Source organism: Anastrepha obliqua, chromosome 4 (genome assembly GCF_027943255.1).
Source record: "Anastrepha obliqua isolate idAnaObli1 chromosome 4, idAnaObli1_1.0, whole genome shotgun sequence".
Lineage (NCBI taxonomy): Eukaryota > Metazoa > Arthropoda > Insecta > Diptera > Tephritidae > Anastrepha > Anastrepha obliqua.
The window spans coordinates 9,529,759-9,542,459 of record NC_072895.1 but is presented as its reverse complement, the minus strand read 5'-3'; the positions used below and the strand labels follow the sequence as shown (position 1 = coordinate 9,542,459).

The window sequence follows — 12,701 nt, the reverse complement described above, 5'->3', positions numbered from 1 at the left end:
CAAATACGGTGAGTGATTGATAGTTAAAATGCGATTTATAGACAAAAAATCAGTCACAAGAGTGGATCGATGAGATGGTGCGCCAGCTTTCTCCTTCGCGGTATTCAGGGCGAATACGACGAATGCGATGCAACAAACGCTCCAAAACGCCAAACGGAAAATTGCATTGACTATGAATTCCTTGTGCGCAATTCCCTTGGAATCCTAAAAACAAATGAGCATAGACTTGATTTTTAACTTCTCCAAATGCGATTTTTTGGGTGGTGGCTCGTCTGGGACCTTAAATTCGATATTTTGACGCTTAGTTTCAGGTTCAAGGAAATTCTCGTTTTTTCTCGCCTCTTTAATGAGGCCTTTCGAATGTTGAATTCTGAGCAATTTTTGGTCGTCCTCAGTTAACGTGGGCGGAATGAAACGTGCACAGACCCTTCGTAAGCCCAAGTGATCAGTTAAATGCGAAAAATCAATGTTTTGGTGATATTCAACTCCGATTCCATGAATTTCAACGATGATTTCGGTTCAATTTTGATAAATTTACGAACAATTTCGATGGAGTTTTCGGTGATTACTTATTTTTCATCGTCATTTATGTGCTCACAATCATCCCTGAAGCATGTAAACCACCCATGAACTCTGGCACGAGATAGAGAATCATCGCCATAACTTGTTTCATCAATTCAAATGTTTCGGTAAAGGTTTTACCGATTTTAAAACTAAATTTGATAGTAACTTTTTGTTCGAAACTCATTTTTGTGCCGATGACACAAACATGCTCACACTTTAGACGCAATAACTCCGCTTCCGAATGTCACCAAGCTTTCACTGTAAGTCGGGATGTAAGTTCCAGTAACTTACAACGCACAAGTAACTTCCAACGCACAAACTCATTAGAAAGTTGGCGCCAAAAACACTTTTATGACGTCAGTCTTGTTTATTTTGGACCTCACCTTGTAATTTATAATTAAAAAGAAAACAAGTCACTGTCACATGAACCACCCTGTACACATAATTTATATACATTTCCTACAAAAACTCGCATATTTAATATCCATTACATTCAAACGGTATCGAAATTCCCAAAAGCAAGCACTTAAGCGATATTCATCTCAGGTGGGCAACTTCGGGTTAATAATGCATATGCACATAAATATAGGGAAACCTATAATACATACATACACACATATATACATACGTGCGGCTACATTCAACGCACTCACATCGTATGCGTACTTGACATGTGTATACACAAAACGTAATAGACAAAAGCATGAATTTGTGTAGGTGAATGCATTGAGGCGACGAGCTTTTCAAATTTAATTCATACAACTCACCAATGCGCCCCCCCACCTGTCGAGTGCCTCAAAGTATGCAAAGAACGTTTTTCTAACCCTTCTTGAAGCGCAACGCGCCACAAAGCTTTTACTGTCGAGGTATGGACTAACTTTTGTGTGCGTGAGCTTTTTCATTCAGGTCTGGTATATTTTCACCGGTCGACAGGAACTTTTGGCCTTCTGTTCGTGGAAAGACAACGATGGCGTTAGCATATGACGACAGTCGACAGGTGTTGGCTAACGTCGAGTGACGCTCCAAACATTCAGTTGCTTAGCGTACGCGTACGTGTTTAGTTCGTGTTACTACGTTTACGGGAAAACAGGCAAAAGAGATAAACAAAAGCGAAGTGTAAAAGGAAATAGTGTTTAAGGCCCTTAAGCAAGCTGTTGTTGGTGTGTTTACGCGTGTGTGCGTGTATGTGTGTGTGTGTGTGTATATTTAACTTCTTTCTGTTTATGACAATTGGCAATTAAAGTATGTATTTGTGTGTGTGCGTGTGCCTGCAATAAAGAAACAAAGTAATGTATTTGTATAAGAAAAAGTTTCAGTATCTGTTCGTGGTTTACGATTTAGTATCAACTTTTGAAAATTTTATGGTGCGTTTGTTGTAAGGAGAGATGAAACCTGTTACTTTTTATAGATTCGCCCGTTTGCTAGTGAAATTGACTCAGAAAAGATAGTTTTTTCTACTACAAATGGTTTTGGAGCTATAGGTAATTTATTTAGTAGGCCTTAACTGGTTTAAATTGAGATATGCCTTGGTGTTTGAGTTAAAAAAAAAATAAGTCATTTATAAAATACAGGGTGCGCCATCTTTTATGTCGGTATGAAAGCAATGAATAACTTTGAAAAAAAAAAAAACTAATTTGTATAAGTCAGGTATTTTTATTTGGTTTGGTTATTTACAATTTATTAAAACTATTTCTAGAATACAATATCAGTCAAGTGACCACCTTTATTAGCAATCACAAACTGCCTTCGTTATCACCTTGTCAAGCATTTCGGGTTTTATAGCGTCGACTGCGGCACGAATGTTTACCTTAAGCTGGTGAATAGTCTGCGGACTGTTGGCGTAAACCTTACTTTTCAGATAACCCCACAAAAAGAAGTCCGGGGGGTAAGTCAGATGATCTGGGGGGCCAGTCGATATCGCCTCGTTTTGACACTAGACGTCCCGGGAATTTTCGTTGTAGAAACTCAATTGTTGCATTCACTGTGTGGCGCACCGTCTTGTTGAAACCAGTAACCGTTTAAACCTTTCTCACGCATTTGCGGACAGACATAATGAGCCAACATCGACCGTTTTGTTTTCTCGGTAAAAGTATGGCTCAATGATGGTTTTAGCGCAAATGCCAGCCCAAACAGTTACTTTCCGGTCATGCAATGGCGTTTCTTGGATCTCGTGTGGATTCTCAGTTCCCCAAATGCGGAAAATTTTGTTTATTCACGCTGTCAGAAGGGTTAAAATGTGCCTCGTCAGTCTTTGAAATTTGCTTCCAAAAATCGGGTTCAGTGACAACCATTCCAGCGACTATTTGGCCGTATTCTAAGCGACGTGAATGGTCTGTCGGCAATATTTTTTGTGTCAATTGCACTTTATATGGAAACAAATTTAAAACATTTTTTAAAATGCACCGCATTGGGGTTTCACTGAGGAGGTTGCTGAGGTTAATTCAGTCCCCTTCTTGGCAAGCTCGTCGTGTATGTTCACATGTCCTGGCACCCAGATCAAATAAATGTTTCCTGCACACCCAAGAGGTTTTATCTCCTCCTTACAGGAGATGACTAATTTCGATCTGCACCATGGAGTCGTTATAGCCTTGATCGCGATTTGACTATCGGAAAAAATATTAATATCACCCTCGCTCCCACGTTCCTTTAACATTCTTAATGCCAGCAGCATCGCTAAGGCTTCTGCCTGAAAAAAACTAGCAGTATTTGGCAGTTTTATGGAGATAGATAAGTTGGCCGCTCTAGAGAAATCCCCTGCTGCGACTTCCAATTCCATCTTAGAACCGTCAGTGAAGGCAAGGGCACCAGCATCGTGCAGATTTTTCCCTCATTCCAATTCTGCCAACTTGGAAAGATTGCCCTCGCACGATTCTCAAAAGCCAGTTTGCGTATAGAGAGGTCGGTACGAAGTCCAGAGAAAAGCGGCGTTAACTCACCTAAAAATTCAAAGTTCATAGCGTCAATTTTGGAATAAAATATTTCCCTTAGTGTAGCTAATATAACTAACGAATTTGAGCCAGTAAGTTTGAACTGCTGACTATTATTGGTCCTACTATTATTGGTCCCAAGCAAATGCCGGAAAGCCGCAAAATTTTTATATTTACGAATGTAAATAAGTCACAAAAAAACTATAAACTCTTATCACAATTTCTTTATTGTATATAAAACCGAGAGCTTATGTCCGACTTTTGCGGCTCTTACTTCGAGTAAAGCATGAAGCTGGCACACTTCAAATTTTTAACTGAAAATTTTTTAGAATGTTTTTAAATATTTTGCAAGTCATTTTTAACATTCTTAGTAGTATTTTTTATTCAAAAAGATTTTATTTTGTAAATAAAAATTGAAACTGCCAGACGTGCAGATATTTTTCTTATCGTCGAAGCCTCGAGGCTGAAACTACCAGTAAAGTATGTGGAAATATGTTTATAATCTGCAATATATAGAACTTTTGTGTGTGTGTGCATGTGTTTATATTATTTTCACAACTTTTTTGTTGTCTAGCAGCGTAATCATTGCCATCCTAGCACACCCCATTTCGCCATAACCCGCCATAAACTGAGATCAAGCCTTTGCCTTTTCCTTTGCTTTGCGTATGAATTTTGAAGCCATTTGTAGCCAAAAATAACCTTATCTGTTTTGCATTCCGCAAAGTGAATTTTCATCTGCATTTTGCAGTTGGCAAATGTACTGTCGAAAAATGTGAAGTAAATGTGACATTACATTAAAAATAACTGAATAAAAGTTGAAAATTTCGCTGGAAACAATAAGTCAGCAGAGAAGCCGGAATATCTGAACAACATATCTACAACATACACAGGTGGGTTCTACATACATTTAATGTAATAAAATTATAATTGCGTTCATTTACATTGAATTAACTTTTATTTTTTCACTTCTTGGAAATACCTATAGTAAATCGCCATAGAAAACTATGTGCCTTTTACATTTTAGATATACGATTTTTTCAGCAGTTCTGTGTAAAAAACAACGGGGAGCATTTTTGTGGAATATTTTAACCCTCCAACTCTGTCTGTCGCTTAAGCGAGAAAAGGCCCAAAGTACTTATAAGGAATGTGGCAAGTTAAAATTCAACTGATAAGTTGGCTGTAGTATGTCCAGCAGCTATTGAATGAGATAAAATAATTTGTTACAAATTCATGCATTCGGACGGAAAAAACGCGGTGGTTATAAATGTTAAAATTTCATTCTTGAATTTAATTTTTACTAATTTTGAATACAAATAAAATTCATTTTTTTACAAAAGGCATATGAATCAGAGTGCCAAACTTTGAACTTTTTAATCAGATTTAAAAACCAAACTTTGATATGCAAGCCATGCAATTTTAATATAATAAAGTGAAGATATAAAGTGTCGCAAATATCATAGTAGTTTTTTTTCCACAGAAATTTCCCCCAGAATCTTTCTCTCAAACACTCCAAGCGACGCTTCATCGGATATTGTCATCGTCCACGCTTCTGCGCCATACATTAGGACGGGCATAATAAGAGTCTTGTAGAGTGTTACTTTTGTTCCGACCAAATTTGCATAGAAGCTGGTGCATTCACCTTACTATCTCCTCGCCGCCATGTTTGAATAGCTCAGCCGGTAGTCCGTCGGCGATCCGGCTTTCGTGACATTCCTCGTCGTACCAACTCTTTTTTCGGGCTCGCCGGAACCCGATTTCTTCTTCGGCGGCAGTACATGGAGAACGAGAAATGTTGATCCTTTGCTTGTGTACGTCGGTTTGATGGGCAGTACTCTCTGAGAGCAAGAATGAGAGTCGAGTGCGAATCTTCTGTCTGTCTGTTGGAATTGCAGTTTTTCGATGTCGAACATTCTTTGCGTAGGTAGATGTACGTTTTCTGCTGCACAGAAGCGTGTGCGTAATTGGCTGCAATAAGGTAATGATCCGAGTCGATGTGGGGTCCTCGGATCATACGTTCACCTAAAACAGTAGAAGCGTGTCTTCCATCCATCACAACATGATCGATCTGGTTTCGCGTTTTTCGATCAGGAGACAGCCACGTAGCTTGGTGTATCTTCTTATGCTGGAATCTGGTGCTGCAGACTACCATGTTTCGGGTCCCGACGAAGTCGACCAGCCTCTCTCCGTTACCGGATGTTTAGTTGTGCAGGCTAAATTTCCCAACTGTGGGACCAAAAATTCCCTCCTTGCCTACCCTGGCATTGAAGTCGTTAAGCACGACTCATAGAAACGTTCCAAGCGCTCATAGAAGGAATCTTTGGTCACATCGTCCTCTCCTTCCACCGGAGCTGGACGCAAATGAGCGAGATGTTAAAAAATCGGGCTTGGATGCGGATTATTGCGAGACGCTTGTCCACCGGAGTGAACGGCAGTACTTGGCAACGAAATCTCTCTCCCACAACAAACCCGACACCGAATTTGCGCTCCTTTACATAGCAGCTGTAGTAGACGTCGCAAGGTCCTATGTTTTTCTTGCCTTGCCCCGTCCAACGCATCTCTTGAATAGCAGTGAGGTCAGTCTTTACTCTCACGAGGGCATCAACCAGCCGTGCAGAGGCTCCTTCCCCATTAAGGGACGGGACATTCCACATGCATGCCCTCAAATCGTTATACTTAGTTCGTTTGCAGGGGTCGTCATCAGTATAGGAAGTTCTCCTCTCTGGCTTTGTTTGTGTTTTCATTAGGGGAGATTTTTTAGTGGCTGGCTCCAAACCCAGCGCGTAACCAGCTATACCGGGATGCTTCACCTTCTCACTTTAGCTCACTCCCGAACGGGTGTTCGGAAGCTACCCAGAGGATACTTGGATTAATCCCGGAAGTTGTGAGCTGCTTGGACCATATGCAGAAGAATCAACCTGACCGCTCCCAAGTGAATGGCGTTCAGTAACTTTCACCATTTGCGCGGACTTCTACATATGGAACCATCCTCCATACCATCAATAGCAAAAAACATTATCAACGCGATTTTTAAAGCACTTCCGTTCCTTCACTTATTTGTACAGTCACCTTCACTTTATCGTACTAAAATTGCATAGGCCTACTCAAAAGTTTTCTAAAAATTCTGACCAAAAAGTTGAACATTTTGCTGAAAGTTTTATCAATTTTTCTGAATTTTGTAGAAAGTCTGGAGCAGTGGTGCGTATGGGTTGCGTTAAAATATGAACACTGTTTATATTGTAAACTAGCAAACCCGGCCCACTTCGCTGGGCACACTAAAATAGAATAGATATGGTTTAGAACAGAAAATATATGGTTTTCATATTATTTATTTCTTTATTCTTTATTCAAGCGCTTTGGCATAAACAATATTTTTTGTTTTTCTATTTGTTTTTGAGTAAATATAAAATATAAATTGAATCTCAGGAAAAAAGATTGTTTTTAAATTTCAAATCAACGCATATGAATAAACAATCGTCTTTTTTCCTGATCATCCATGAATTTTTCGTTTCAATTTATATGTTTTATTAAGCATTGGAGCTTTTTTAACCATTATCCATTTATATTTTTCAAAAAAAAAAAACGAAAAAAAATTGTGTTTTCCACGAACACATAATTTCATTCGGATTTCACATTAAATTCTCAAATTTCGTAAGAAATTATTCACTGTTCCAAAATCCACTCCAAAAAAATTCACAAACAATTTTTACATGTTGCACTTACGTTTTTTCCTTATGGCATCCAAATCAGAAAGAAATATTGACACATTGTAACTCACACTGTCAATTTGACAGTTCAGTTCCGCCCCAAGCGTTAAAAAAGTAAGCGACATTATGGCTGGCTCAAAAGAACGCTGTACTCGTTGCCACTGCTCCGAATTACAACCAAACTTTACGAAACCCATTTTCAATACTTACTTAACAATGTGCATAAGTTTGGTTTAATTCGGTGCAAAGACACGGCGGGTCCACGTTTTGGCATATATTTCGAGACCCTAGTCATCAATAGGTATGAAAATTACCCCGTATTAAAGCACTTATCAACAGCTTTCATTTGATACCCATATTGTACATACACAACCAAAGGTTACCCGGGTCCACGTTTTGACCTATATCTCGAGACCCCAGCCACGGAGCGGCATGAAAAATACTCTGTACTAAAGCATTCACCAACAGCTTCAATTTGATATCCATATTGTACAAACACATTCTAGGCTCCACGTTTTGGTCTCTATCTCGAGACCCTAGTCACGGGGCGGCATGAAAAATACTCTGGACTAAAGCATTCACCAACAGCTTCCATTTGATACCCATATTGTACATACACGTCCGAAGGTTACCCGGGTTCACGTTTTGACCTATATCTCGAGACCCTATCTACCAATAGGTATTCAAACTATACGGAAATCATCTTCAATACCTACTTAACAATGTGTGTAAGTTTGGTTTAATTCGGTTCAAAGACACGGCGGGTCCACGTTTTGGCATATATTTCGAGACCCTAGTCATCAATAGGTATGAAAATTACCCCGTATTAAAGCATTTATCAACAACTTTCATTTGATATCCATATTGTACAAACGCATTCGAGGGTCCACGTTTTGGTCTCTATCTCGAGACCCTAGTCACGGAGCGGATGGAAATACTCTGAACTAAAGCATTCACCAACAGCTTCCATTTGATACCCATATTGTACATACACATCCGAAGGTTACCCGGGTCCACGTTTTGACCTATATCTCGAGACCCTGTCTACCAATAGGTATCCAAACTATACGGAAACCATCTTCAATACCTACTTAACAATGTGTGTAAGTTTGGTTTAATTCGGTTCAAAGACACGGCGGGTCCACGTTTTGGCATATATTTCGAGACCCTAGTCATCAATAGGTATGAAGATTACCCCGTATTAAAACACTTATCAACAGCTTTCATTTGATACCCATATTGTACATACACAACCAAAGGTTACCCGGGTCCACGTTTTGACCTATATCTCGAGACCCCAGTCACGGAGTGGCATGAAAAATACTCCGTACTAAAGCATTCACCAACAGCTTCAATTTGATACCCATATTGTACATACACATCCGAAGGTTACCCGGGTCCACGTTTTGACCTATATCTCGAGCCCTATCCACCAATAGGTATCCAAACTATACGGAAACCATCTTCAATACCTTCTTAACAATGTGTGTAAGTTTGGTTTAATTCGGTGCAGACACGGCCGGTTAGCGAACACACACAAAAAGTTGACTTTATTTTATATATAAGATTTTTTTCAGTTTGTGTCCGAAAAATCCAAATATCTTACGGAACCCTATTTTTTTCCAAAATAAAATGTAATCCATGTTACTCGTGGATAATGTAGTTTTCGAATGGTGAAAGAATTTTTAAAATCGGTCCAGTAGTTTTTGAGCCTATTCGTTACAAACAAACAAACAAACAAAGTTTTCCTCTTTATAATATTAGTATAGATTGATGAAAATTAAATTTACAAAAATAAATGTCAAAAATAATATAATAATCACAAGCGGTGCGGCGTTTCTCTTCGACGGGTTTATTTTACTGTCAAATTCATTGCGGCAGTGTTCTTAAAAATTTTATCAGCTCAAAGTTTTATTTTTCCTGTCTTGGTAGCCTGATTGTCTACGTTTTCATATAAGCTTTGATATTTTTCTATTTTTAAATACTTTCCCGTAACTAGGTTTTCGTATTAAATTGCCCTCACTGCTTTAAAACATTTTATTTTAATTAGAATTTTATTATCTACAAAAGTCTGTTTATCGTAAATAATTTTTTGTTTGTTTCGTTCAAGTTGAAGGTTTTTCGCTCAAAGTTTTGCATTTCAAGCGCGTAATGAAGCCAAATTAGCTGACAGTTAGGCAAGTAAACATGTATCTGATAACAAAAACAACGGCAATGTTGCGAACAGACACATAGTAACCTGCAGCTCTGATAATAATGGGTTACATAAATGTAAAAAGTTTTACGACCAAGAAATTCATATTACAAGGATGATAGCATAGCTACACATACACACACATGCATATTGTACACAAGTAATAATCCTTGAGGCAGACATATTTTTACCCAACTATATTACAACCAGTTTGCTTTGCAGCAGAAGTAGTTCCATGAAAAGTCAATTGTCCGCCTCTGCATCGACATAGCATCAGTTAACGAACTAGTCAGCAAATGCATCCGTGATGCACCAGTTAAGGAACTAGTTCATAATGGACAAAAAAGGAGATAACTGACTCCATGAACATTTATATTGGCCTAATTCGCATCGCATGCATTCTTGGCATTTGAGGTATTCTTATTTATAGTAATAAAAAGTAATAAAAGAATACACGCAAAAATAGTAACTCATCAACTTTTTGAAAATCTTTCTACAGGGTTGCCCATATTCGACGGACCCATCTGGCAACCCTGTATCTTTTGACAGAGATGTCAGATCGCTTAATGACATACCGCGTTGGAAGCGTCAGTCCAAGCAGATTTTTACCATTGAACAGTACACGCCGCCCGAGCGCTCCCAAATTGGTGAAATTTACATTCGACAAAAGAAGTCAAAAGAAGAAGAAGAAGAACAAAATCATCTTGTCCGATGAGGCTCATTTCTTATTGAATGGGACGGTAAACAAGCAAAATTGTCAATTGCCAATTACGCCATTGAAAATCCTCACGAAATTCAAGAGGTACCTCTCTACGACGAAAAAGTCACTCTTTGGTGCGGCGTTAGTGCGAAAACGATTATTGGGCCGTTTTTCTTCGAAAATGAAGATGCTCAAGCTGTTACCGTCAATCAGGAGCGTTATCGCGATATGATAACCACTTTTGTGATGCCAATTATTCGTCGAAAGCGTTTGAGGCAGTTCTGGTTTCAACCAAACGGCGCTCCACCACACACAGCTTGCACCACAATCGATTTTTTGAAGAAATTGTTTCCTTGTCGTTTGATGTCGAAGAATGGCGATTTTGACTGGCCACTGCGTTCGCCCGATTTAACGCCACCTGACTTCTTCTTGTGGGGATATTTAAAATCAAAGGTTTATATTAATAAGCCAAAGACCATAGAAAGGCTCAAGAACAACATCCGTATTAAAATAGCCGCTACTCCAGCCGAAATGTTAGCTAAAACTATGGAAAATGCTGCAAAACGGGCACAATACGCCGTACAGGCTCAAGGCGGCCATTTGAGAGATAAAAGTGATGTCAACAAATCTACTTGAACCAAATAAAATGATTATTATCGTCAACATAAAAAAAAAATGTTTTTCTTTGATTTAAAAAAAAACGCATGTGTTCGTCGAATATGGGCAACCCTGTACTTTTTTTAATAATCATTATTTTTGATTTAAAGTACTCGAATAGCTCATTGTTTAACAAAAACCATATAAATTCTGGTTTCAAATTTCATAACAAAACTAGAAAAATCACATAAATTGCAACCCAATTCTTCGCGTTTTAATTAAAATTTTTATATTTTTTTTATGCAGTTTTATAGCTTCTTAAATTTTGTATAATAAAGTAAAGGGGGATCAATTTAGAGGCATCTGATTTTAATTGAAATAAAATAGCGAAAATTCAAATTCATTCTGCAATCTTTATTTTTTTTTTTTTTTTGTAGAACGAGTCATGGCATTTATTTTGTAAAGATAATCTCTTTCAAATGTTGACCGCAACTGCGCCACAATTCGGCCATCCGTAAACACCAATTTTCAGTGACTCGCTAGAGGACTTCGGCCGGTATCTCGTGAATAACTTTAGTAATGTTGTCTTCCAATACCTCAATCGAAGCTACTTTATCCACAAATCTTTTAGACTTTACACATCCTAATAAATAGAAATCCAAAGGTATGACATCACACGATCTTGGTGACCAATCCACTTGTACGAGAGGAGAAAAAAATTGCTCACGGAAACGACGACGCAGTAAATCCATTATTTCAAGAGCTGTATGGCAAGTAACGCCATTCGCCGCATTGTTGGAACTAAATGTTGTTCTATTTCCGGCATGCGGCATCAAAAAGTCGTTTATCATGGCGCGATAGCGTTCGCCATTCAGTGTTACATTGGCGCCAGCCTCATCTTTGAAGAAATATGGGCCGATGATTACTCCAGCCGATAGCCCACACCAAACGGTACGGTTTCTTTCAATAAATGTAATGACTGTTCTTGAATGGCTTAGGGTTGCTCTTCAACCCACATATGGCAATTTTGCTTATTGTCGTAGCTATTAAGCCAAAAATGGGCCCCAGCGCTGAACAAAATTCGGGTCCCAAAAAGCGGATTTTCGGCGAAGTTTTCAAGAGCCCAACAAGTACAATTATGACGCTTTAGAAAATCAGCCGGCTTCAAATCTTGGACTAGCTGTATTTTATATACCTCCAACCTAAGATCTTTGCACAAAATCACCCAAGTAATGCCATAAGATGGGCCAAGTTGTTGAGATCGGTGCCGCATCGATTATTCCCGGTTTTCGGCAAAACTTTCATTTACAGCCGCAATATTCTCTTCACCTCGGTCTAACTGGTGGTCTAATCGGACGAGTATGATTTAATAATGCAAAATTATACTCAATTTTTCCGATGGTTTACCGAACAGTGAGTTCAGTAGGGCAGTTATGTACACGAAAAGTTGGCCTGAGCGCGCGATGAACACTTTTCACAGAGCGATTTGTAAACATTATTGAGGCGTAAGTCTTTCCTTGATGAAATGGCAATGAATACTGAAAAAATTATGTGTTTAGTTTGACAGTATTCACGCGGGAGCTGTCAAAAAAACGCTATTGGAAAAGGTACCTCCAATTTGATCACCCTTTGTAAGTTTGAAGTTGCTGAAAAATCTCGTTGAATATTGAATATTTATATTTTTTTATAATTTTCTACATATAACGAATGCACGACATTGTTTTTTTACTGCATATTTTCATACAAAACTATTGAACATTTAAAAACTCAAATTTGATCAAAAAATGTTGTGTGATGTGCTATTATTTAGTCGTTGGGTGTATTTCTTTTGTTAGCAGTTATTTTGTAACTAGTACAAAAGTAATCACTCTGGAACTAGAATGCTTGCGAAGCAGTTTGATCCTCACTGCATGGCATTAACTAATATTACAAATATGTATGTGTATGTATGTGCATATATGCATGTGTGTGCGTGCATGTATTTTTTGTATTTTGCTTTCCATTGCATATTTTCA

General features: G+C 38.4%; 1 protein-coding gene across 6 annotated transcripts in view; it reads left to right on the top strand.

Annotated features, from left to right (window-relative positions):
- The first annotated feature begins 1,574 nt into the window (after positions 1 to 1,574).
- The window catches only part of LOC129246076 (ITG-like peptide), a 62,502-nt gene continuing 51,375 nt past the window's right edge, over positions 1,575 to 12,701 (top strand). For 2 of the 6 annotated variants that reach the window (XM_054884609.1, XM_054884603.1), the window contains exons 1-2: positions 1,575 to 1,680; positions 4,216 to 4,381. The gene's annotated coding sequence lies outside the window, so the exon portion shown is untranslated. Of the gene's footprint in view, positions 1,747 to 4,215; positions 4,382 to 12,701 lie in introns of all 6 variants that reach the window. The other 4 variants (XM_054884604.1, XM_054884605.1, XM_054884607.1 and 1 more) reach the window with 4 other exon arrangements.